Raw genomic sequence first — 24,973 nt, 5'->3', positions numbered from 1 at the left:
GACAGCAGAAGGAGGAGCTAAATGCTTCAGAGGAAGTGAGAGAGGCTTGAATGTTGTCTTACACCCTGACTCTCTGAAATCAGCAATGCAAATTGGACTTCTGGCACCTTATTTTATTTTTAATGTATTTTATTTAGATGTAGCTCATGGTGAGTTACATTCAGGCACTGCAGGTATTGCCCTGTCCCCAGATGGCTCACAGTCTAAGGGCCCCATTTACTAAGCATTTTTCCCATAGACACGGAATGGGAGAAAAGCCTCAGTAAATCTGGCCCCAGGTTTGTACCTGAGGCAGTGGATTGTGAAGTGATTTGCCCAGGTCCCTAGGAATGTCAGGAGGATTTGAACCCTGGCCAGCCTGGTTCTCAGCCTGCTGCTCTAACCACTAGGCTGCTACTCCATCAATGTCCAGACTGACACGTGCTGTGCAGTAGGGATGGGGGGGAGTGGGGCATGGGGGGGGGAGCGGGAGAGAGGTCCAGGATAGAGATGCAAGAGAGTGGAATTGTATCTGAAAGAGTGCGGGGAGAGTGGAGGGGAACATAATTTAGCCAGAGATGGGGGTAGAAAGGGTTTGAAAGAACTGGGGGAAAGGCAGTAAGGGGGGGGGGTGAGAAAAAGCCAGAGGGGGTGGGTTTGGTGAAAGAAAGCTAGAGGTGGTTATGGGGGAGGGGTGGAATGAGCCAGAATTGGTGTCAGGATGATGGTGGACCAAAAGGTGGTGATGAGTGTGTTTGAGAGTCAGAGGTAGTGAAAGGGGAGTGAGGATGGGTGAGAGAGAGCCATAGGCATTGAAGGGGGGGGAGGGGAGGGAGAAAGAGGATAAGAGAGCTAGAGGAGGAGGAGGAAGTAGAGGTGTGATGGGGTAGAGGGATGAAAGAGAGATAGTGATTGGGAGTGGGAAAGATTTTGACGCACACAAACAGCGATTTGGAGGAGATGAGCCAGAAGGGGTGGTGGCAGAGAACGTATATGAGAGGTACTGGAGGGGAGAGGGTGGACAGAGGGTAAGAATGTGTGAAAGAGAGGTTGGGGGCAGATAGATTCTGGTGTTAGGCATAGGTGGGAGGCAGTGAGGTGAGAGAGGGATGGGGCAGGGGACAAAGGAGAAGGTGTCAGGGGATATTGGTGCTGGGTAGAGGTTGAAGAGAAAAGGGGGAAAGTTAGTACAAGGACTGGGGTGTGGGGGAGGCGTAATGTTGGGATCACCGGACCCCCTATATTAGTGTTAAAGGAGTGAGGGATGTTAGGCTGGAGCTGCTGAGAGAGAGAGGCTGGTGGGGAGAGGGTGGAGAATTGAGAAAGAGAGACTAGTGGGAGGACTGAATGAGACTATCTTTGGGTTCCTGACAACATGAGGCTCTTAGGTGCTCTGCATTTGGATTCCTTGGCTCTTGGTGTATGGAAGGTTGGCCACTCCAGCCCTAGCTTCCTTAAATCACTCCTTATGTTTTTCTACACCTTTTGGGTTGTCCACCCTGTCGCAGATTTTAGTATCGCCTGCAAAAACCCCAAATCTTTCTTGATAGTCCCTCTGCAATATCACATAAATGTTGGGTAAAAATGGATGCGGGATTGATCCTTATGGCACCCTACTGGTAACTCCCCTTTCCTCAGCAGGAGTTCCATTAACCATAACCCTTTGCCTTCCTTCCAACCAGTTTCTAACCCAGTCAGTCACTCTAGGATCCAGGCCTAGGGTGCTCAGTTTGTATTTGTGTGGAGCTGTGTCAGAGGCTGTTCTGAAATCTACATCTACACCACATCAAACACTTCCCCTAATTTAACTCCTGGGTCACTCAGCCTGTTTGACAAGACCTTCTTGTGGTGAAACCGTGCTGCTTTGGATCTTGTAATCCCCTGGATTCAAGATAATTAGAGACCTTTGTTTTCAGTTTTTATTTTTTTTTTTCTGGGAATTTCAATGTTTATAACAAAAACAAAAAAAAAAAACCAGAGGAAAAATGACTTTAACAAACAGGAGAGAAATCAGTGGTAAAGTCATTTTTTTTTTAACACGGATTAATTTTGTTATAACACTAAAATTCCCAGCAAGGGCACCTGTGAGTCAGCCACCACTGGAAGATTTAAATGGCTGAGGCAAAAGGAGACTCCCGCTGCAGTGGCTGGAGCTATGGATGAATCCTGCCCTGATCCTTCACGTAGGGAGCAACGTGTGCCCACCGCCAGAAAGGAGACGGGTGGCAGGAGGTCGTCTTAAAGAGAGGTGGGAAGCATGATGTTCTAGCAAGAAGAGTTCCTGCTTTGGTAGAAGAAGGAAGAGCTGGCTAAAGCTGGCTAAAGCTGAAGGGACAGAAGCTGTCCTGAAGAGGCCACTCCTAGACGTGATGGAGAATAGCAGAACGGAGCTCGGCTCTCCTGTGTGGTCGGGAGGGCTCTGGGGGTTATTCCCCATGGGTTATAAAACCTCGCTTCCTTCTGTATGAGCCCGGTGAAAGGACTAAACCCCTGTTTTCAAGCAGAAACTGAAATAGAAATAGATTGGTGAAAGCCAATAAACTGAGTTTGAGCCCTGCTAAATTAGAGCCTGTGTGGGTCAGCAGGGGTGCACCTACTGATAATGAGGTAAAAATCATCTCGATGGAACCTTTCAAGACCCAGGCTTTGGATTTCACATTGGATTTTTGGGACACATTTGACTACAAGTCTCATGTAATGCTTTTATGAAATTTATGCCTGATTTTTTTTTTTTTTAAAGATCCTTTGAATTTAAAAATGGTCGTTTGTAAGAACATAAGAAAATGCCATACTGGGTCAGACCAAGGGTCCATCAAGCCCAGCATCCTGTTTCCAACAGTGGCCAATCCAGGCCATAAGAACCTGGCAAGTACCCAAAAACTAAGTCTATTCCATGTAACCATTGCTAATGGCAGTGGCTATTCTCTAAGTGAACTTAATAGCAGGTAATGGACTTCTCCTCCAAGAACTTATCCAATCCTTTTTTAAACACAGCTATACTAACTGCACGAACCACATTCTCTGGCAACAAATTCCAGAGTTTAATTGTGCGTTGAGTAAAAAAGAACTTTCTCCGATTAGTTTTAAATGTGCCCCATGCTAACTTCATGGAGTGTCCCCTAGTCTTTCTACTATCCGAAAGAGTAAATAACCGATTCACATCTACCCGTTCTAGACCTCTCATGATTTTAAACACCTCTATCATATCCCTCCTCAGTCGTCTCTTCTCCAAGCTGAAAAGTCCTAACCTCTTTAGTCTTTCCTCATAGGGGAGTTGTTCCATTCCCCTTATCATTTTGGTAGCCCTTCTCTGTACCTTCTCCATCGCAATTATATCTTTTTTGAGATGCGGCGACCAGAATTGTACACAGTATTCAAGGTGCGGTCTCACCATGGAGCGATACAGAGGCATTATGACATTTTCCGTTTTATTCATCATTCCTTTTCTAATAATTCCCAACATTCTGTTTGCTTTTTTGACTGCCGCAGCACACTGAACCGACGATTTCAATGTGTTATCCACTATGACACCTAGATCTCTTTCTTGGGTTGTAGCACCTAATATGGAACCCAACATCGTGTAATTATAGCATGGGTTATTTTTCCCTATATGCATCACCTTGCACTTATCCACATTAAATTTCATCTGCCATTTGGATGCCCAATTTTCCAGTCTCACAAGGTCTTCCTGCAATTTATCACAATCTGCTTGTGATTTAACTACTCTGAACAATTTTGTGTCATCTGCAAATTTGATTATCTCACTCGTCGTATTTCTTTCCAGATCATTTATAAATATATTGAACAGTAAGGGTCCCAATACAGATCCCTGAGGCAATCCACTGTCCACTCCCTTCCACTGAGAAAATTGCCCATTTAATCCTACTCTCTGTTTCCTGTCTTTTAGCCAGTTTGCAATCCACGAAAGGACATCGCCACCTATCCCATGACATTTTACTTTTCCTAGAAGCCTTTCATGAGGAACTTTGTCAAACGCCTTCTGAAAATCCAAGTATACTATATCTACTGGTTCACCTTTATCCACATGTTTATTAACTCCTTCAAAAAAGTGAAGCAGATTTGTGAGGCAAGACTTGCCCTGGGTAAAGCCATGCTGACTTTGTTCCATTAAACCATGTCTTTCTATATGTTCTGTGATTTTGATGTTTAGAACACTTTCCACTATTTTTCCTGGCACTGAAGTCAGGCTAACCGGTCTGTAGTTTCCCGGATCGCCCCTGGAGCCCTTTTTAAATATTGGGGTTACATTTGCTATCCTCCAGTCTTCAGGTACAATGGATGATTTTAATGATAAGTTACAAATTTTTACTAATAGGTCTGAAATTTCATTTTTAGTTCCTTCAGAACTCTGGGGTGTATACCATCCGGTCCAGGTGATTTACTACTCTTCAGTTTGTCAATCAGGCCTACCACATCTTCTAGGTTCACCGTGATTTGATTCAGTCCATCTGAATCATTACCCATGAAAACCTTCTCCATTACGGGTACCTCCCCAACATCCTCTTCAGTAAACACCGAAGCAAAGAAATCATTTAATCTTTCCGCGATGGCCTTATCTTCTCTAAGTGCCCCTTTAACCCCTTGATCATCTAACGGTCCAACTGACTCCCTCACAGGCTTTCTGCTTCGGATATATTTAAAAAAGTTTTTACTGTGAGTTTTTGCCTCTACAGCCAACTTCTTTTCAAATTCTCTCTTAGCCTGTCTTATCAATGTCTTACATTTAACTTGCCAATGTTTATGCTTTATCCTATTTTCTTCTGTTGGATCCTTCGTCCAATTTTTGAATGAAGATCTTTTGGCTAAAATAGCTTCTTTCACCTCCCCTTTTAACCATGCCGGTAATCGTTTTGCCTTCTTTCCACCTTTCTTAATGTGTGGAATACATCTGGACTGTGCTTCTAGAATGGTATTTTTTAACAATGACCACGCCTCTTGGACATTTTTTACTTTTGTAGCTGCTCCTTTCAGTTTTTTTCTAACAATTTTTCTCATTTTATCAAAGTTTCCCTTTTGAAAGTTTAGCACGAGAGCCTTGGATTTGCACACTGTTCCTTTTCCAGTCATTAAATCAAATTTGATCATATTATGATCACTATTGCCAAGCGGCCCCACCACCGTTACCTCTCTCACCAAGTCCTGTGCTCCACTGAGAATTAGATCTAAAATTGCTCCCTCTCTCGTCGGTTCCTGAACCAATTGCTCCATAAAGCTATCATTTATTCCATCCAGGAACGTTATCTCTCTAGTGTGACCTGATGATACATTTACCCAGTCTATATTGGGGTAATTGAAGTCTCCCATTATTACTGCACTACCAATTTGGTTAGCTTCCCTAATTTCCCTAATTTCTCTTAGCATTTCACTGTCCATCTCACCATCTTGACCAGGTGGACGGTAGTATACCCCTATCACTGTAGTCTTCCCTGCTCTTTTTTTTATCAGACATGGATTACTGTAATGCCCTGTATATGGGCACTGGGGAAAAGGAATTTTCATTGCTTACAGATTGTTCAGGATGTGGCAGCTTGCATGATTTCTGGTGCTAATAAAAGAGCACACCTTGCTCCAATAATATAAGAACTTAACCTGCTCTCTGCTTATTATCAGACTCAATTTAAAATGTTACTTTTCATTTTTAAATGATGGGGGGGGGGGGGGAGGAACCATGTATTGAAAAGTGCACATAAAGTATTATGTACTGCAAGGCTCCAATGTTAAGTTTCCGAGTTGGTTTTGTGCATGTTGCATCTATCAGTTTTTTGAATGCTGAAACCAGAGGTCGGGTCTCTCCCGGTTTTGCCCCAAAGTTGTGTGCAATGCCTTAGCAATGGAGATTAGACTGGAGCAATACCTGTTAGCATTTGAGAAGCCTTATAGCCTGGCTCTTTAAGTAGGACTTTTATAGTTAGGTTAGTCTGCGCCTTAATGATCCTCTCTAGCACTTTCTTCATTTAAGTTGTTATTCCTCTCCCTTCAGTGATATTTTGTTTTTAGGTATTTTAAGTATTGGAATATCTTGGAAGGTGTTTGTCTTACATTCAGGAGTTTGTTTTATTGTGAGATGGATTTGGTATTTTTAGAATTGAATTTAATTTTACCTATTGAATTTGCATTTTAACTATTTTAGGTGGTGTTACTACTGTATAATTTTATCTTTTGCAATCTGCTTTGGACTTATATGGGAAGGCTGAGCTGTAAGTCACATGAATAAATAAAAAGTCATGTCTATGGACCTGAAGACATGAGAAACTGTGCTGAAGATATACAAACAAGCAAAGAACACATTCTGATTAACATACTCCAGTTAATAATTCAAGAATAAAGGATTAATAGTACACATGGCCTGTAAAGAATTGACAAAAAGTTTATTTGTATAGATATAAGGTATTAGTATAGGAGAAGGAAAAGATAAGGAAAAACATGTTGGTATACAAGCTTGGGAAAGGCAGTAGAAACTTTTTAATATAAAACATCAGGATTTTAGCCTTCTTGCCATTTCTTGCCATTTCTTGCCAAGCAGATGCACAAGAGGTCTGCTCTCTGGTAACAGGATCCTAGTATCTTTATGAGCTGAATGGGTTGCTGAGGGGGAAAAGGTATGAGGATCTCCAAAGGGGATTTGTCAAATGCTGACTCTGCTTTTGTTTTGGTTCGGTAAGATTCTTGTTATTATGCTTGTCTAGGGGTATGTTGTTGAATTTTAGTAAAGAATTGATAGATGAAAAACTCAAAAAGGTTAATAAGTCACAGCTCTGCCAGTGCACCTCAAGCCTACTCTGCAGAGTTTTGCTTATTCCAAACAATTTTAAACCTCTCTCATTTTCACATCATACAGATAATGTACAAGACTAAAATAAAAGCAAAGGGTATGAAATATAAGGAGCAGTTTCTGGCTCAGCTTGAACTGGAACTAGCACTAGAACTGCTGCTGGCATGTTTTCGTGCCAGTGAAGATCTAAAGGCTTGCACAGTTGGTGTACGGGATTGCAACAGGTTGAAATTCGGTGACTTTTCATCATTTATTATGACCCATGATTCCTGAAAATTTTAGCCCCCCCCCCCCTCCCACTCCCTTCCGTTTTTGCTCCATATGTCTTACACCCTAGAACCGCCAGCGGCATGTTTTTTTGTGCTGGTGAATTTTCTCAATTTTTGCTCATCCTGATTCATCTGTTGAAGTGCTTTGACTTCTTTCTGCACTCTGACACTTGTTTCTAACAGAGCATCAATTCGTTCACCAAAAGTTTTCTTTCACTGATAAGAGCCTATAATATAGCGGCATAAAAATGTGTTGGTGGCGGTTCTAGGGTGCAGTTTTTTTGTTCATTTTCTTTACATTTCACTGTAAATGCACAGTAAGTGTTTTAATTTGTTTTTAAGGATTTTGTTGGATATTTCATATAATTTTATGTTAACTTTAAAACATTTACTAGCTACAATAATTTCCTTTATTTTAAGTCCCATATATTAATGGTATAAAAACTACTGTTGTCGCAGACTGCAATCACCAAAACTTTGAAGTAAATAGACAAAATGCAGAATTATTATCTGAACTAAATACAGAGCATCAATTTGTGCACCAAAAACATTTTGTTTTCTTTCAATTATAGAGCCCTAAACATAGCAGCATGAAAACGTGCAGGCAGTAGTTCTAGGGTGCAAAAAAAAAGTTGGTGGTTCTAGTGCCTAGGGCAGGAAGTTGTTAATAACTAGGGGACTGATATTATAACATGCACTAGGCTAGCGTTTCCCAACCGGCGTGCCGTATCTGTATCTCTGGTATGCCACAGCAATCTTCAGTTTCTGTTTCCCTTACAACAGTTGGCCTGCAGGATATCCTCCCGCCAGCAGGGGGAGTCAGAGAGCAGCGCTTATCTGCTGCTGCTTTTGTTTTCACCTCTGTCAGCTCTCTTCTCTTGTGCGCACAGGGCCCTGTAAGCTCACAAGGCTTGCTGGCCCCATGCGGTTCCTATTACAGAGGGAAACAGGCAAAGGAGAATGAAACAGCACCAGGTAAGTGCTGCTGGAAGGGGCAGCTGAATTTGCTAGGAAGCTGGGGGTGTTGGGGGAGAGGGAAGGGAAGGTGAATGGGTAGGGGGCATATGCATACCTGGGAACTTTTGACTTCCAGTAACCCTGAGATTACCATGGATTAGCGATGAGGGGGAACAGGGGGAGGGCAACTGCACAGTGGGACCGGATGCTCACAAATTTGCTCTCATAAACACTTACATGTTCACACTTACTTTCACTGCTTACTTCCCATGGATAGCAGGGCTGAATTAGCCATGCTGTCATGGGAACTGTCAATCAGGCCCGAGAGGCGGAGCTTCAAAGTGATGTCAGAGTTTGCTCTGAGACTGCGCGTGAGTTTCCGTGCTTTAATCGACTCTCCTCAGTCTGTTTTTCCGCGCGTTGGATTGCACGTGGAGCTTCAGACCTCCTCAGCATCATCTTCTCTCTCAGAGGAAAAAAGTTCAAAAACCTTAAAAGAATGAAAGAACACGGTAAGAAGGATGGGGGACAACCTTCTGGCTTCAAGCCATGCCCCTGCGGCAAAGTTATGTCCATCATGGATGGACATGACAGATGCTATCAGTGTCTGGGCCCAGACCACCCGATGCAGACCTGCCAACAGTGTGGCAAGATGTCCCCCAGAGCGTGTCACCAATGACACGAAAAAATGATGGCGCTGACAGGGCCAAGACAGGGCTCCTATGCTCCACCCTTGGAGGCCCGATCTTCCCCGGGCCTCCACCCCAACGCCTCTGCAGATGCGTCGAGCGTCGTCGCTGGAACCGGTGGTTTCCAAGCGGGGTGAAGAACGAAGAACAAAGCCCAAGCATAATGTGCCTCGAGTCAGAGACCCGAAACGTGCCGACCGCCATGGTCGAGACGCTTCAACGGCATCGGAGAGCCGAAAAATCAGGAAGCCGGCACCGGGGACCGAGGTTTTGGCCAGGCCGCATGGCGCGCATGCGTTGATGGGCACACCATCATCGGCACTGACGCACAGCGCACCCAGTTCAGTGACTCTCGGCGTGGTGTCGACGCAGAAGCGAAGCTCAAAAACCATGCCCATGGGGGAGCCGGATACCAGCAGGAAACGTGCACCGACGATGCAGGGGAAGCGATCGTCGACGCACACGCAGCGCACATCGTTGCAGGAACGTGCGAGACAACACAAACCAACTCCCGTACGTCTGATCCCGGCGCCATTGACGCAGGCATCGATGCCTGGGCTGAGAGTTGCCTACAGGTCGACGCAAACTGCAGCCAAACAACATGGGGCGTCAACAAGTGAACAAGGCTTCTTGGGTTCGTTTTCACAATCCGGGGGCGAGGAGCACCCACAAATAACACCTGTGTCCTCGGGATCCTCCTCGCCATCCCTGCAGGTATTCTCAGACCTCTCCTCTGTATCGCCTCAGAGGTCCACAAGGGAGGTGCTTCAGGAACCACTCTCGAAGAAACCAAAATTGTCAACGGAAACCCGGGTGCCCCGTCACCGCACACCACCGCCAGACTCAGATATCCTCAGAGCAGCGGTACCACCGAGACCTCCCTCGGCATCGCCTTGCCCTCCGATGCCTCTCCAAACAAAGGAGGCTTTTCTGAATCTGTCCCTGGCTCTCTCAGGCTTCTATGAAGTCATGCAAGCTTCCTTTAATATGCCAGCTTCCTCGCTGGGCAGTGGGCAATCTCCACATCCCTCTACTCACAAGTCGCCACATGGTCCAGATGACCGTTTCCACGGGCCCAGTCTCCGACGCCACCACGGTTACTGCCCTCGCCAGACCCCATCATACGGCCAGTCTCCAGTGGCCCCAACCACGTCTACGGATTTCTCCACGGGATACCCATCCGACCCGGGAGAAGGGCCTGTGGAACCTTACTCCCCACCAGAAGGCTTAACATATCCCAAGTTTTTGGATAAGATGGGCAAGGCACTCAGCATACAGATCCAGAAAGTGCCGGATCCGAGAGCCGACACTCTTGGCCTCTGAAAGATCTTCGACCTGCCAGCGGAGCCCACCGCCCTCCCCACACATGACGTACTGAATGCAGTTCTGAACAAATCCTGGGAGACACCCTTCACTCTTGTTACGACTGTCACTGCCCGACATCTCTACTCTGCCCTCCTTACCTCTCTGGCGACTCCTCCCGTGGTTGATGGACGTTTGGCTGCCGTGGCGTCTGCCTGCCGTCCTCTCCGGCGTCCCCAGTCTGGCTTGGGCACTGCCTCCCGCCATGCTGTCCAGCTGCCTTAGGGCGTGCGCACCGCGCGGCCCTGCTTCAAATACTTTCTTTGATGCGAACCTCGGGGCGTCCCCCTGTGATGACGTCATGCATTCCGGATACAAAAAGCCTACACTACTGCTAACTAATCGAGTAAGCAAAGGTATTCGTACAGGAACTCATTACGGATGGGATTCGCTCTCCGTACATAGCTACTCTGTCTCTCCATTATTGGAGTACCCACTCCTACTTGGGGTACCCAGTCCTCGGGGGCCTCTCAATTCTCTTTCAGGTCGCTGTCTGGAACCGGTACTCGCTCCTTGAGGGCCCATGTTCCTGGACTCGCTTGCCTGAACTCCACTTCTGCCTGGAAGATACCGCTGCCTACACCATCAGTGAGTTACCATCTACTTCTCTCAGAGCTGTTCCCTGGAACCAGGTACTTGCTCCTCGAGGGCCTGCCTTTACTTCAGCTCCTGTGTTCCCTACCGAGAGAAACTGCTGTGTGAGTACTCAACCAATGAGGCTCTATTCCAGAACCCTGCATATACTTCATTGTACTCACGATCTCAGTGTCTCTTCACTACAGCACAGCCATTGTGGGATCGCTGTTCCAGAGCCCTGAGGGACTACGGCTTCATCTCTGCTCACTACTGCCACCTCTGGTGGCCCCTCAATACTGTTAATAAAAGATCTATTTGTGTTGTGTGTCCTAAGCTGAGCCTGATCTGTGGCCCCTCACGGGACTTCCCCCGTGGGCGTGGTCAGCAGCCACAGTGTCCAAGGGTCCACCTAAAACCTTACAAACAATAACAACTCTACCTGCGGTGTCTCGAAAAACGGACCTCAAATATAAGATGCAGCCGTCCCCTTACTATACTTCACCTCAATTACCTCATGCTTCCATTGTTGTAGAGTCTGCAATGGCTAAAGCCAAAAAATCCAAACTCCATTCAGCAGCACCTCCAGGGAGGGACCTGCGCTCCTTAGATGAGTTTGCGAAACGAGCCTTCCAGTCTTCAATGCTGGCGGCCAGGATCAACCGTCATCAATTTTACATTGTACAGTATATCTATGAGTTGATCCAACGGGGAAAGGACATCTCCCAACCTTCGGAACCCACTTCCAATACCTCGGACCTCATCAGAGACACGGAGGAAGCCACGCGTCATCTGTTAAGGACAGTTTATGAAGGGTACGAAGCCTCTTCGCGTACCTCTGCAGCGTCGATCGCAGCACAACGTCTGGCCTGGCTTAGAGCGAGTTCCATCAGGGATGACGTACACGATAAATTGGCTAACTTACCCTGTAAGGGAGACAATTTGTTTGGTACCAGGTTCCAGGAGACCGTAGCCCAACTTAAGGAACAGTCGATGGCGGTTCAGTCGCTCATCACACCACAACTTTACTCTTCGGCACGCAGATAGTATGTCCCTCCCAGCAGACAGCCTTTCCAAAGGTGAGCGTATCGCCCATATGCGGCATACCGACCTACTCCATATCAAACCCAGACTAGGCAACAGAACCAGTCTTCTCAAAATAGAAGAGGTTGTCCTCGGCCACAGCGGCCACAAACTCAACAGCCGGCTGCCTCCAATAAGACGGCTCAGTCTTTTTAGCAACAACCACGCCACCATCAACAAAGGTATTAGTGGGAGGCATACAGGCGCACATCCAACACTGGCAAGAAATCACAATGGGTCAGTGGGTGCTGGACATAGTCCGCCTCGGCTATCAGATTCCCTTTTCCTCCCTATCTCCGCTCCCTCATTTGACATCCAGAGGGACCAAGTCCAACCTCACCCTGTTGGAAAAGGAAGTTTCCACTCTGTTACAACAAAAGGCAACTCAATGCCTTCCGCCTTCCCAACAGCATACAGGGTTCTACTCCCCTTACTTCCTCATACCCAAGAAGTCGGGGGATCTCCGTCCCATTTTGGATCTCCGGGACCTTAACAAATACATAGTCAAAGAAAAGTTCAAGATGATATCACTAAAGGCCATCTTACCTCTTATCCAACCCAATGCTTGGATGTGCTCTATAGACCTCAGGGATGCATATACTCATATTCCAATGCATCCTTCATCCTGGCAATACCTGTCTTTCCAAGTCAACAGCCAACACTTCCAATACAAGGTACTCCCCTTTGGTCTCTCGACAGCACCTCGGGTGTTCACCAAGTGCATGACAGTGGTGGTGGCGTTTCTCAGACAAAAAGGAATAATCATATTCCCTTATCTCTACGATTGCCTGATTGTGGCTTCAACCCCAACCATGCTCCGCCAACACCTCCACGATACGATCACTTGCCTCAACCAATTGGGTCTAGTAGTCAATTACCAAAAATCCCACCTACAGCCGTCTCAACGGCTTCAATTCATAGGAGCCTGCCTAGACACGGTCAAACAAAGAGTTTTTCTGCCATGAGACAGGAAGTCCACCATGCGTCAACTATTTCGCCGTCTCATGCTCACCCCATTTCCATCCGTCCATCAGGTATTAACCGCCCTGGGGCATATGGCGGCATCAGTCCATGCAGTGTCAAATACACATCTCCATTTGAGGCAGATTCAGTGGGATCTCAAGAGGCAATGGAAACAGCATTCACAACCGTTGACATGCAAAATATGCTTAACGGCGGCAATGATCCAAGAGCTGGATTGGTGGCTACAACGCTCAACTCTCACCAAGGGTGCACCGTTCGTCCTGTTCCCGCGCAATGCAGTACTCACCACGGATGCCTCCCGCAAGGGATGGGGAGCGCATCTCAACCAACTACAAACTCAAGGTCAATGGACCATACAAGAGCAGTCCTACCAAATCAACTTCCTGGAACTATGGGCGATAAGAAAAGCCCTCCGAACCTTTGTTTCTCACCTCCAAGGCCACCGGGTCATGGTATACCCAGATAATCAAGTGGCCATGTTCTACATCAACAAACAAGGAGGATCGGGCTCCTGGATCCTGTGCAAGGAAGCCCTCACCATCTTCAAGTGGGCCAACAGTCACTCAATTCAGTTACAAGCAACTTATCTACCCGGCTTCACCAACACTCAAGAGAACAGATTGAGTCGAGTGTTCCACCCACACGAATGGTCTCTCCATGACGAAGTGGGGAAGGCTCTCGATAGACCTCTTCGCCACCGAATCCAACCGGAAGGTGGCTCGCTTTTGCTCAGTGTGGCCCAGTCCATGCAGGGACGTCCAGGATACTTTTCTTATACCATGGACAGAATCACTAATGTATGCGTTTCCACCGATTCTGCTCATCACATGTACTCTACAAAAGTGCATGCAGGATGGGGCTCAATGAATTCTAGTGGCACCCGCATGGCCGCGACAACCATGGTACACACACCTTCTGCAGTTCTCAGCAGATACACCGCTATAGCTACCGCAGCTGGAAAACCTCCTGTCTAAGGAGCAGGAAACACTCCTCCACCTGTTCCACTCGTCACTGCATCTAACAGCTTGGAGGTTGAACGGGTCTTTTTATCTGAGCAAGGGTTCTCCATCATAGTCCAGGACATAATATTGGAATCCCGGAAACCATCTACCAGATGCAGTTATCAATTCAAATGGAAGAGGTATGCGACATGGTGCGGATCCAAAGGCATAGACCCGCTCACCTGTGCACCTGACAAGTTACTAGACTATTTACACTCTTTGTATACCGCAGGTTTTGCCACTGCCTCAGTCAGAGTTCACCTTAGTGCCATTGTGGCCTTCCACAGGCTTTATGAAGGTCAACCAATTTCACTACACCCATCCGTGTCCAGATTTATTCGGGGTTTAGCCCATCTTCGACCGCCAGTCTCGAAGCCTCCAGTACCCTGGAATCTCAACCTGGTTCTGGAACAACTAATGTTACCACCGTTTGAGCCAATGGACTCGGCACATATCAAATTCCTTACTTGGAAAGTAGTGTTCTTAACAGCGGTTACGTCAGCTCGACGAGTGAGTGAATTACAGGCATTAGTACATTATAGCCCGTATCTCCAATTTTACACCATAAGGTTCTTCTGCATACTCATCCAACGTTTCTACCGAAAGTTATCTCCCAATTCCACCTCAACCAGTCCATTGAACTCCCAACGTTTTGTCCAAAGCCACATCGCAATGAACGGGAGAAATTACTGCACACCTTAGACTATAAAAGAGCATTGGCTTACTATAAGCAACGAACCAACTCGCAGACAAGGCCTTCACAGCTCTTTGTCTCCTTCAACCCCAATGCTCCGGGTCTTCCAGTAGCCAAACATACTATTTCTAGCTGGATCACCCAGTGTATACAATTCTGCTACGAAAAACGACAGTGCAAACTGTCTTCCCAACCCACAGCTCATCAAACACGTGCGGTGGCAACCTCCTTGGCTCATCTTCGACACGTAGCTCCACTGGACATCTGCAAGGCTGCTACATAGGCATCTCTTCATACTTTCACTTCCCATTACTGTCTGGATCAACAGACCGCGGAGGATGCTAAACTGGGAAGAATTCTTCTACAAACATTATCCACAGAGTAACAGAGTCGACTGTCACTCACTTTCATCACACTTCAGGGAGATCAGAGACTAACAGCTTTCATTCAGTGTGATGTGGAGCTTAGGACTCCCATGACAGCATGGCTAATTCAGCCCTGCTATCGACGGGAAAAAGCAAGTTTGCTTACCATAAACGGTGTTTCTGTAGATAGCAGGATGAATTAGCCATGCTGACCCACCCACCTCCCTGAACAGTCGACTCTGCCTTACGACCACTCTTGCTTAATCACAGACTGAGGAGAGTCGATTCCAGCGTGGGAACTCACGCGCAGCCTCAGAGCAGATACTCTGACATCACTTTGAAGCTCCGCCTTCTGGGCCTGATTGACAGTTCCCATGACAGCATGGGTAATTCATCCTGCTATCTACGGAAACACCGTTTATGGTAAGCAAACTTGCTTTTCTCTCACATGTCCATTTACACCTTTTCCTTTGCCATTCTCCTACTAACATACACACACACACTCACATCTCTCCCTCTTCCATACACACATGCCCACTCACTTTCACACCCATGCTCACTTGCACTCATCTCTCTCCTACTCACTTACATACACTCTCAGATCTCTTCTTCCTACACAAATACACATGCTCACAGACATGCTCAGTCATTCTCTCTCCTCCCCTTTCAAAACGCACTAGCAACAGCAGACTCTAACTTGGACTTTTGGAGCAGCAGCAGCCTCTTCCTTCTCCTCCTGTGCTGTGGAAACGGACGCTGCGTGTTTCTTACTCCTTGTTTGCTTGGGCAGGAAATCGCAATGTCGATTGGCTAAGGCAAACAGGATTGGGCGGGCAAGTGGCTGGATACAGGAAACAGGCTGTGCACGAGGAAGCACAGTTAAGAGTTAAAAAGGTCCGGAGATGGTAGAAATCACTGTCGAGTTCCTCCTTTTTCAGCCGCGCAAGACCAAGGACATTTCTTTCTTCTTTCCGGGTCCAAGCAGATTGGTTTTGCTGCAGCACCCGGAAATTTCCAGTATTGGCCTGAAGACCTGGTAATTCTTTTAGAATTCCGAAGTGTCCGGGCCAAATCCGGAGAGTTCCTAGGTGTGGGCATATGGAGAGAAAGAAAGAGAAAGTGCTGATGCCAAGGAAGTAAGAGGGTAGGAAAGGGAAGATGATGGAAGGGGGGTGGTGGAATGAGAGGGTAGGAGAGAGAAGGTGATAGATATGATGTTGGGTAGAGGGAGAGGTCAGGGGGTAGAAGGTGATAGTGAGGGAAGGTGATGAAAAAAAAAAGGGGGGGGAGTGATAATACCAGGGGTGAGGGGGAGAAAAGGGAAGAGAAGGTGATGATGCTGGGGGAGAGGGACGGGTGGAGAAGGGATGATACCAGGGATGGTTAAGGGAGAGGGAAGAGAAGGTAATGATGCCAAGGGTGGTGGAGAGAAGATGAGGATTACAGTGGAGTGAAGGGAGAGGGGGAAAAGATGGTGATGTGAGGGGTGGGAGATGGGGGAGAGAAAAGGTGCAAGGGGCAGGAGAGTGAAGGGAAGGTGATGATGCCAGGGGTTGGGGGAGGAGAAGAAAGAAAAGAGGAGAGCAATGATGCTGGGGAAACAGGGGTTAGAGAAGGTGATGGTGTGGCCATGATGAAGTGAGCCCAATGCCAGGTGTACCACAACACAAAAAAAGATTGGGAACAACTGCACTAGGCTGACCGCACAGGTTTACTCCTGTTCGTGTGCATATTTTTATGCACGTACCTTTCCTCATGAGTTAATAAGGATTTTAGCACATACAAAATATGAGCTGAGCACAAACATGAGTGAAGATGTCCACACAAATTAGCGCACCTCCATGCAGATCTCATGTTAATGAAGGCATTTGCTATTTCTCCCCAGTGTAGGGGGGGGGGTGTGTTAAAGTCCTGAAGGCTTAATTTCTTCAATGCTGGAAATGGAACTGCTGGGTCAGAAATGGAATAAAGATAACTCATGTTTCTGGGGGCCAGTGCTTGTCTCTGGTGCTGTGTCGGTGGGGTCCCAGACCTGGGTGCGGGAGTCATGGAGTCAGGTCTCCCGGGTCCAAGACGGGCCACTGCGCAAGTTGTAACCAGTTCAGATTTGGATTAATAAAAATATTTACAAAAGAAAAGGAGAAGGCAGCATTATTTTCTGTAGAAAAGAGATTCCAGGACAAGGAGGTTGTGATGCAAAATCAGGTGGAGGGAAGCTCAGAGGAAATAGAAGGAAAGACTCTTTTTATGGTGGGTGCCTGGAATCTCCACCAGCAGGGTCAGCAGTAACCAAACCCTGACAGAACCTAAGCAGACTCAGGACAGACACGGAGGGCAGTGGTGGTAATGACAGGTAGGGGAGGTCTGTATGCAAGAAACTGGGGCAGGGGTGCTGAACGAGTTATGAAAAACAACATAGTCCAGTCGTACCACTGCTCTGCGCATGCTGGCTTTGCCCTTCACCACTTTACAGGTCTCTCTTGTTGCAGCTAGTTGATCATTGTGTTTCCAAAACCGGGCCCAGAGGGATAGGCGTGTGAGTCTGTAGCAGCAAAAAAATGGCATAGGAGCTAATGGCACCTTATGGACGGTCACAGTTATTGAGGCATGAACTGTCAAGGCTGTCCATTTCTTCAGATGAATCTAGGACAGGGTTTCCCACATTTTAGCACTTGAAAATTCACATGGCCCCAGATGATGATCAAAACAAATTAGCAGGGGAGGGGGAAGGTGGTTCTCCTCCAAAAGTCACTCTACTCTCACCCCCCTCCCTCGTACTCCAGCAGAACCCCTCTTTCAATCTCAACCCCTATAGTCTATCTTCTCTCTCTCCACCTCCGCCCCTTCCAGAGGATCCCTCTTTCATTTTCTGCCCCTCCAGCTGATCCCATCATCCCCCAAATCCTTATAACAACCAATTGATCCTCTACATTGCCTCCTTCCTCCCCATCCATGTCCCCTCTCTCACCTCGCAGCCTCACCTCCTTCCCTCCAATCCTTCTCTCACCCCAGCTCCTCACTTACATCCCCCAATCGATCATTTGTCAGTTCCCCTATCTCACTCCCCCCCCCAACCCCGCAACCAAACCCTCTTCAGTTGATTCGTCCTTGAACTAGGGTTGGCAGTGCTGTGGGTTTGTCAACTCCAGCTCTGGAGCGGCTCCAGAAGTCTAGCTCCAGGCTGGTTCTGGAGCCAAGAGAGTATGTGCTCTAGCTGCAGACTGCTCTGCTAACTCCTGCTCTGGCTCTGGAGCAGCTCCAACTGCTTTTACCAGGCTCTAGCTCTGGAGCCATTGGGGAGGATGTAAATAAATATATGGTACTCTAATAAGCTTAATATTTTATAACTGTTACTGGATAATAAATATTCCAAGATAATTATGCATTTGAGTGAAAAAAGATGATACTTAAAAGCTTTCGGTAGAGGCTGTTTTTTCTTTTGTAATGGTTAATTTAGTATTTTTTGTAAATATTTGAGTGGTGTATTTCCAGGTGTCTTCTTATTTGAAAGACTTTTCAGTTGGCCTCTCATGGCAGTTTGCACTGTGATTTTTCCCTGATGTAAACTTTCAAAACAGCTAGTAATATCTGTATAACTTTCTTCATTTTGCTTTTGCTGTTTCCTATATCTCACTAGTGATGAGCACTGGCTCAATCCCACCACGCACTGACTGCTCTTACTCTAGACAAAATGAAACTAATCTTTTGCCTCTGGTGCTTTTTTCCACACATCCCCACACATGCTTAGAAATTATACAATCAGCTCTAGAACCAAGAAAAGGAAGACATGAGATTACATTCATGAGTATATTCTTTTCTAGATCATTGGGATGAGGTTTGATTGTTTTACTGTTATGAGATGAATTACTTACTGTATTTTTTCGATTGCAGTAAACGTTATCAGCATTTTAATGTAGCAAATGGTGGAGTCGCTCCAGAACCTCGGCTCCAAGCTCTGGAGCCCCTGTTCCATTCTGTTTTCCAGTTCTGCTTCGGTTCCAACAATCCTGGCTCCAGCTTCTCCCCAGCTCTGGAGCATGGCTTAAAGAAGAAAAAAAAAAGGAACCTAACCACCGTTGCTCTAACTCCATGTCTTGGAGCTGCTTCCGAGCTCTGAAACCCGCCAGCAGTTCCAACCCTCAAACCCCCTCCTGCATCTGATCATTTGCTTCAGACGGTCCCTCCTCCAAACATCCACTTGGTCTGGGGTCGGTGGCAACGTGTTCATTTGAGCCTTGTGCCTATGGTTGGAAGAGAGGGGCAGGCATCTGATGATGACTGGGGCAACATTTTTCTCTTGGTTAGGGTCAGTGGTAGGCGAGGGGGGGGAGCAGCACAGACCAACGCGTACTCAGCCCTCTGCTCCCATCATGGCTGGTTCTGAACTCGGTAGTGTTGTGCAAGCAGCAGCCGCAGCAGCATTAGTAATGAAAGTCAGCATGGGAGCTGTGATCCAGTGCAAGATCGTAGTCGCTGCAGTGGCCCTGACTCCTCACCCAGAGCTTGCTGTTACCGCAGAAACTCACATGAGGGCAGAGGACGTTGTTGTAGGGTTTGTGAGGGTGGGCTGGATCACAGGCTCCACGCTAACTTCCACTACTAATACTGCTGCTGCCTGAAGAGCGTTGCTATTTTGAGGTAACTTGTAACCCCCAGCTAGAGGTTTTGTGACCCCATTTGGGAAAGCGCTGATCTAGGGAGAAGGAGCAATCTCCTGCAGGCGGTCAAGCTGGTAGAGCCAGTAATTGAGAGAGATCCATAGCTAGAGCAGTGTGGACAGGGGCTCCCTGATCTAAACAGGGCTTTTAGTTGTGCTGTATTACTGTTCTTGCTTTACATGTATGTGGACATATGGGTGGGTCTAGCATGCGATCTGATTTCAGTTCTAGCTCTGCTTGTGGAAGGTTCATGTGCAGTGGGTCTGCATTTACAGTTTTAGCTCTATAGACGGTGGGTCTGTAGTTACAGCCTAGAGAGAGGAGGAGGAGGTGGTGGCAGACGGCGGCGATCAAGTTCCATTCAAAGCAGGGTAATAATTCACACGCCGATCACACTTTTGTCTTGCTGTGAACAAGTAAGGCAGTAAACAGCAGGCTCCAGCCAGAGCACTTCATGAGGAACATGGGCTTATGAATGTGTCAAACTTGGAAATTGGAAAGAAAAAGCAAATGAAACAGTCCCCTGTACGGGTTTCCTCGCAGCAGGAAGATTTGACATGAATGCTGAATTTCTTGGGCTATTCGAGGTTTCCCTTGTTTTTGCACCAGTTTGCAAATGCTCAGGAAGTGAGTCAAGTTTGTGTGTGTGTGTGTGTTTGTTTTTTTTTTGCTTTGGCCTCTGTTGCTGATGTCAGCTCTTCTCCCTTTCTGGCCCCTCCTGATTTCCTCTCCCACAAGTCCTGGAATTGTGAAATGTGAACAAGAAGTCCCTGTGTATGCAGGTCCGGCCAGCTTCCCAGTGCTTAAGAGAGAAATGTTTATTGTGCCGAGAATGGCAGGAGGGAGGCTGACATTGTACAACCCTGGCTTACACAGTCACTTTATCTCCTTGTCTCGGCTCTAAACCCCAGTTCTGTCACCGGCTCAGGGGAGTTATTTTATCTCCCTATGTCTCAGCTCTGTCTCTGCTCTCTGTGGCGCCGATGCAGTAAGGGGCGCTAAACCTATCGTGGGTTTTTACTCGAGTTTTAGCATGGGTTTTTTGTTGCCAATGTAGCCCTAGTATGTAGAAAGGCCTTTAGCGCCAAAAAATCCCACACTAAAAACCTGCAGCAAGCTTAGCGCGGGTGCATGCAAATTGCAGGGTAATAGTCTAACAAGCGCCTGTTTTACTGCATGTCTTATTGCATCAGCCCCCTGTGTGTGTGACCTCTGGGGAGGAGTGCTGGGGGAGAAATCACTTATCTCTCTGTGTCTCAGCTCTAATCCCCAGCTCTGTCATGACTGTCAGGCCATAAGAACATAAGAAATTGCCATGCTGGGTCAGACCAAGGGTCCATCAAGCCCAGCATCCTGTTTCCAACAGAGGCCAAACCAGGCCACAAGAACCTGGCAATTACCCAAACACCTAGAAGATCCCATGCTACTGATGCAATTAATAGCAGTGACTATTCCCTAAGTAAACTTGATTAATAGCAGTTAATGGACTTCTCTTCCAAGAACTTATCCAAACCTTTTTTGAACCCAGCTACACTAACTGCACTAACCACATCCTCTGGCAACAAATTCCAGAGATTTATTGTGCGTTGAGTGAAAAAGAATTTTCTCCGATTAGTCTTAAATGTGCTACTTGCTAACTTCATGGAATGCCCCCTAGTCCTTCTATTATTCGAAAGTGTAAATAACCGAGTCACATCTACTCGTTCAAGACCTCTCATGATCTTAAAGACCTCTATGATATCCCCCCTCAGCCGTCTCTTCTCCAAGCTGAACAGCCCTAACCTCTTCAGCCTTTCCTCATAGGGGAGCTGTTCCATCCCCTTTATCATTTTGGTTGCCCTTCTCTGTACCTTCTCCATTGCAACTATATCTTTTTTGAGATACGGCGACCAGAATTGTACACAGTATTCAAGGTGTGGTCTCACCATGGAGCGATATAGAGGCATTATGACATTTTCCGTTTTATTAACCATTCCCTTCCTAATAATTCCTAACATTTTATTTGCTTTTTTGACTGCTGCAGCACACTGAGCTGACGATTTCAATGTATTATCTACTATGACGCCTAGATCTCTTTCTTGGGTGGTAATATTAACTGCTGAAACCACATCTTCTGGCAATGAATTCCAGAGCTTAACTATGCACTGAGTGAAAAATAATTTTCTTTGATTTGTTTTAAATGAGCTACTTGCTAACTTCATGGAGTGTCCCCTGGTCCTTCTACTATCTGAGAGAGTAAATAGCCGATTAACATTAACTTGTTTAAGTCCTTTCATGATTTTGTAGACTTCTATCATATCCCACCTCAGTTGTCTCTTCTCCAAACTGAACAGCTCTAACTTCTTTAGCCTTTCCTCATAGGGCAGCCGTTCCATGCCCTTATCATTTTGGTCGTCCTTTGCACTTTATCCAGTACATCTATATCCTTTTAGAGATGCGGTGACCAGAATTGCACACGGTATTCAAGGTGCTCTGTTTTATTTGTCATTCCCTTCCTAAGAATTCCTAACATTCTGTTTGCGTTTTTGATCGCCACAGCACACTGAGCTGACAATTTCAATGTATTATCTGCCTAGATATTTTTCCTTGGTGGTATCTCCTAAGATAGAACCTAGCATTGTGTAACTATAGCATGGGTTATTTTTCCCTGTATGCATCACTTTGCACTTTTCCACATTAAATTTCATCTGCCATTTGGAAGCCCAATCTTCCAGTCTTGCAAGGTCCTCCTGCAATTCATCACAATCCGCTTGAGATTTAACTACTCTGCATAATTTAGTGTCACCCGCAAATTTGATCATCTCCCTCGTTGTACCCCTTTCTAGATCAATTATAAATATATTAAAAAGCACTGATCCTAAGCCAGTGCAATACAGTGCACTTAGCCGAACGCACTGATTAACCTGTGGTTAGATGTGCATTTTGGACGCGTGTCCACAACCCCTTATGCTATAAGGGGATTAGCCCATCCAAAATGCACATCCAACTTCCCGCGAAGCTAATAAAGCTCATCTCATGCAAATGCATGTTGATGAGGCTATTAGCTATTCTCCGCCAATTAAAAAAAAAAGTGCACCCGACTCACACAATTTTTACTCTCAGAAATTAATGCCTGCCTGGAGCAGATCTTAATTTTTGAGCAGCCCAAAATGTGTACAGAAAAGCGGAACAAAAAGGTCAACATTAAAAAAAATATATATATTTGCCAGTGTTTAGGTTAGGAAAACGGACCCTTGTAAAATTGAGCATCTGTTTTCCTAACTGGCTGACAGCTGACCTCCTGAGTGCTGCTGCTGAGGGAGGCGCTAGGGTTGCACAATTTCCCCTAGCGTCTGCTTTTTACCGCGGCAGCCAATTTAAATATTAAATTGGGTATTCTGGAGAGGTCGATCGGCATGCATTGGGAGAGTAGGTGCTCAATCATGATCGCCCGCTTTCTCCAAGCAATAAAGTGCTTCCAGCCTAGCACACGGGTTTACGCGTGTGTTTTGGACGTGCTAGACTAGCACCCGATGCAATATGGAGATTAGCGCGTCCAAAACACACGTCCAAACAAATGCATAGCCGATAGCGTTGGCAGGATAAAAACGGACGCTTGTATTGAGCACCTTTTGTAGTTGTGGCCCCCCAATGCATTTGAATGCTAGGGACGCAAAATTTTCTCTTTAGCGCAACCTTTTTTCACAGCCCCCTCATTTAAGTACTGCATTATGCACCCAAGGGATGTGGCTGCATTCACGTTAGGAAAACAGGCGCTCAATACGAGTGCCTGTTTTGAATGCGCATCTTATTGCATTGGCCCCTCTGCATGTGATCTCAGAGGAGTCACTTCATCTCAGCTCTAATCCCGCACTCTCACCGTCTCTACAGTACAGTAGTTTACTTCTCAGACCTCTCCTGTTTTAAGATAGTCTGCTCGCCCCTGCACCACATTATTCCTTTCCCGTTCTGCTTATAAACAAAATGGACTCCATGACATTCTTTATATAGGGAAACAGCATTAATACAGTATTTGTAACAATGAGTAAAACGTGGTGTTTCCTTTGAATATCAATTTAACTGTTGCTTGGTCCTGTTGTGTCATTTGCAGATTTTCTTTCTTATAATTTTTGGAAAATATAATGTAAACCTTTTATTATGGTCACAAGTCCTCTAGTTTTTGTTTTTTTTTTCAATCCCCTTCCGCTGAATTCCATTTTTTTTAGCAGTCTGTGCAGTATTCATACTTTTACTTGGCAGTATGACATGGGGCTCTGCTGAAAATCCGCTCTTCAGCTGTTTGTGCTGTATTCACTCGCCCCACACTTCCCGGGGGTCTCTGAATATGACTTTACTAATTTAGTACTTCCCTTTTAAATTTTGCTGTTTGGGTTGCTGGGCCACCTGGTGGCCGCCAGTCACTCCTGCAGGTGTCATTTTTTCCAGAGTCCACATTACTATTCTTAGCAGCAGAAACATGGAGAGAGCGAGCTTTGCACGCACTTACAACCATAAGCCGAAACAGACGAGACATTCGTATTTTGCAAGACCCCGGTTTTTTTAACATACTACAGGGCCAGGATTTACAATAGTCTTACAGATGATCCGATTTGTTCAGCTGTCGACCGCAAAGGGAAGATTATACTGCCTCGGTTTGTGCATAGGAGGCTTTTTTTTTTTTTTTCCTTTTGGTTTTGTTGCCGGTGTGTGTTCAGCTTCCTCAAAATGGCATAATGGGGAGTGGAAAGACACATCTACAACCAGGAAACGAGGGCAGCTGGCTCTGTCACCATGAACACGGCCCGAGAATTGTGAGAGCCCTTCCTGGCTAAAGGAGACAGCAAAACATTCAGTACAAATCAAAGGCGACAAGCAGAGAAGGAGAGAGAGATCGGTGCGGGAGAGAGTGAGAGGATAGTCGGTGTCTGGCCTCTTCCTTTCTCCCGTATCCTCCAGCGTGAGTAAACGTTACATAAGCCCTTTTGCGTTAGAATGTCTTTAACTTTCTCTTTAAACTACGTTTTACATCATAGTTTTTCTTTGTCTTTGTTTTCAGGTTTTGTTTTTTTTTGTCACTTCTGGTTTATTTATTTTGATGATACGGCTGTGTTTGAGGAGCACAGCCCCTCATAGCTGTATACAAATGTTTGGTAGTGGATGTGGCCAGAACAGGACCATGTGGCATACCGGCATCCTGCCCCAGTTTTGGTCTGAGCTGTCTGTGTGTTATCTGTGTCTCCTTGTGTTGTGTGGCCGTCTATAGCACCTGTGGTAATAATGATGTCATTTTCAATGTGTCTGTTTCTGAGCAGGAGGGGGGAAAGCATGAGTCTTTATTTTAAGGGATATTTAGTGAGGCTTAAGAGAGGTTTTTAAAAAATTGTATTTTCTTAATGTCTTTTTGCATAAAATTGGGGGTTCTTGCTGATTGGATGGACCATTTTGGCCTCTCTGTTGACAAGCAGGCATGAATCAGCCATAACCCATGGGTGATGTCATCCAATGGCGCCGAAATGGACCCAGCTTTCGGAGCTCAGTAGAGACTTCACAGAGCATGTTGAAGAGTTCCTGCTTGCGCACGGTGAAT

General features: G+C 46.2%; 1 protein-coding gene across 4 annotated transcripts in view; it reads left to right on the top strand.

Moving 5' to 3' along the window:
* TFE3 (transcription factor binding to IGHM enhancer 3) overlaps positions 1–24,973 on the top strand; it is a 73,795-nt gene that overhangs the window by 4,559 nt on the left and 44,263 nt on the right. Inside the window, exon 1 of one of the 4 annotated variants that reach the window (XM_029610492.1) lies at positions 23,838–24,343. The exons of the other annotated variants lie outside the window; for them this stretch is intronic. The gene's annotated coding sequence lies outside the window, so the exon portion shown is untranslated. Of the gene's footprint in view, positions 1–23,837; positions 24,344–24,973 lie in introns of those variants that run through there. 4 annotated transcript variants of the gene reach the window in all.

This window comes from Rhinatrema bivittatum, chromosome 1 (genome assembly GCF_901001135.1).
Source record: "Rhinatrema bivittatum chromosome 1, aRhiBiv1.1, whole genome shotgun sequence".
Taxonomy (NCBI): domain Eukaryota; kingdom Metazoa; phylum Chordata; class Amphibia; order Gymnophiona; family Rhinatrematidae; genus Rhinatrema; species Rhinatrema bivittatum.
Note: the sequence above shows the minus strand (reverse complement) of the source record. Positions and strands in the feature narration are given on the sequence as shown.